Below are 2,705 nucleotides of genomic sequence, written 5' to 3'. Positions count from 1 at the left end.
GGTCTGGAGGAAATGGACAGGCAGAGGATGGGCCCTACTCAGGGCCTGTGAGACCTGCCTGCAGCCCACTCAGCCTCCCTCAGCTTTCAGCACTGCTGTCTGCCTGGCAGATGGCACCAGGGAGGGCCCAGATCACTATAGCTTCCTCTCTGTGCCCCAACTATACCTGTGCCTCTGACTTTCTCAGCTGGCTGATGGTTTTCAGACTTTCTCTGTCCCTTCTGGCCTTCATAGTAACTGCTGTCTCATGCTATACACCCAAGGGCTGTTCCTGTTCTGTCCTCTCAGCTTCATGTACCCCAAGAATGGAACCTATGTCCCTGAGCCAGTCCACTGAGACTCTGGACCAGCCATCTTACATGGTGCTGTGCCTGTAGAAAACCCACCTTTCCTCGCAGGTTCAGATGCAATTCAAGGAAAGACCTGAAAGGAGCCTGTGTCTGTGCTCAGGACACAGAAGCCCATTGGTCAGTGCTCCACAGCCCATGACAGCAGGGAGCCAGGCAAGTGAGCACTGAGAACGAGCCCTCTGGTGGCCCACTGCAGAAGGGATACAGTTTGGATCTCCCCACTTGACAGGTGGTCATGCACCTGGGTGTTATGAGGTTGTGTGTAGCATGAACACTTGCAATGTTGATTGATTAAATGTAAGATAGTTCATCTAACTTTTGTTTAGCTTCTATCCCTGACCTAGATTCTAGTAAGAGAAGTGAGAATAGGCAGTCACCAAATAAGAAAGAATATTTATGAATTTTATGTATTTGGTAGTAAGGCTGACATATATATACACACAGTGAGGCCATAAAGTTCGTGTGCAAACACACTATTTAAAATTGCACATGAACTTTACGACTGTCCTATATAATCTAACTTTCAAAATCCAAGTGTTCTTGGAGGCATACTTTGAGAATCACTGGAATAAGTGACCTCAGAAAGCTGTCAGCAGTCAGTCAAAATCCCTTTTCATGGGGTCCTGCCTACCCACCCCTGACGTGCTGCCTACCACAGCTTGCTCTGGCTGTTCCTCATCCAGCCACACACCAGGCTTTGTCCCTGCAGAGGAGGCCTTTCTCCTCTGCTCTCAACCCTGGTAGGAGTCACCTGCCTGGAACTGTCCCTGATGACTCAGGCCCCAACCAGACTCCCTTCCCTACCTCCTCTGACCTGCCATCACAGCAGAACCCAGCCTGTGCCCTGCCCTGCTGCACTGCCTCAGCAGATAGCAGGCAGGACCTCAGGCAGCACTAGAGGATAACTTCCAGAGAAAGGAACCCATTCTGTGTGGAATCCTGGTCTTCCCACTTCAGTATGAATCTAGCCCACAGCTTCCTCATCACTGAGATAGGGGTATTAAAACTTAGAAGGTTGTTCTGAGAATTCAGGGGTATAATGTAAGTGAGGTGCTTTAAGTGTCTAGAAAAACAATTGTTTAAGAAACATACCTCCCCTCCTATATTAAAATCTGATCCCAGGCTTCTTACCTGTTAGTAGACAGAGAAGCAGCATCGACACCACATGGGACAAGATTTATGACTCCTGTTCTAACCCCGTCACCTTGCACAGTGCATGGCAGCATGAGTGGTCTGTGGAAGCAATTGCTATACAGATGCTTCTCAGTGGGGACGGAACACAAGTGTATCAGAGCAGAAGGAACATCCAAGCTCAGCCAGCCACCTTCAGGAATAAGAATATGGGGGCTCAGAAGAAAGTTCTTACATAAGATTCTCTTTTAACCAAGTATTTGACCACCACCATGAAATGTGCCCGGTACTATACATACAGCAATGAGCAAAACAAAGGCCGTGGTAGGCAGCCTTCATTCTGGATAAAAGAAGATACCTCCAGAAGAAGAGGCTAACGTGGTAGGGAGTGAGGTCAGATGGTAAAAGTAGTTTTGGTATTTAGGACTGAACTTTGAAAAAGGAGGAGGCAGATTCTTTTTTTTCTTTTTATTAAATGACAGCTGTATACATTAATGCAAACATGGGGTACGATGTAGTGTTTTCATATACATTTTAAAATACTTTCATCAAGCTGGTTCACATAGATTTCATGTCATTTGCTTAGTCATTGTGTCAAAACATTTATATTCTAGTTCTAGAAAAGTTCACTCGTACCCTTGTTAGACATATAGGTGATCTTTCCGGTCACCCTCCCACCACCCAGCCGCCCTTCTCCCCTCCCCTTCCCCACCCCCTCCCCATATTCTTGGGTTAGAATTAGGTTGTACCTTTCATTTGAGAGCTATAAATTAGTTTCATAAAAGGGCTGTGTACATTGGATACTTTTTCTTCCATTCCTGTGATACTTTGCTAAGAAGAACATTTTCCAGTTCCATCCATGTAAACATGAAGGAGGTAAAGTCTTCGTTTTTCTTTAGGGCTGCTTAGTATTCCATGGTGTACATATACCACAGTTTATTGATCCATTCGTGGATTGATGGGCACTTGGGCTTCTTCCATGACCTGGCAAATAGGCAGATTCTTAAAAGGCAAATACTACGTAGATTTAATTTGCTGTGGAAATTAAAACCAGGAGCTCTGGGCTGGGGTTGAGGAGTTGGTATTTGTGTGGAAGGAGGTGGAGGCGCAGGAGGAAGGGGGAAGCAGAGCGCCGGCCGGGAGGGCGGGAGGAGGCGCGGCCAGGGCGGGCAGCCAAGGTGAGGCGAGCCGAGGCGGGGAGCCGGGACTAGCAGCGGCCGAGCG

Source organism: Otolemur garnettii, unplaced genomic scaffold (assembly GCF_000181295.1).
Source record: "Otolemur garnettii isolate 467f Iridium unplaced genomic scaffold, OtoGar3 scaffold00020, whole genome shotgun sequence".
In the NCBI taxonomy this organism is placed as follows: domain Eukaryota; kingdom Metazoa; phylum Chordata; class Mammalia; order Primates; family Galagidae; genus Otolemur; species Otolemur garnettii.
This window is presented reverse-complemented; position numbering follows the sequence as displayed.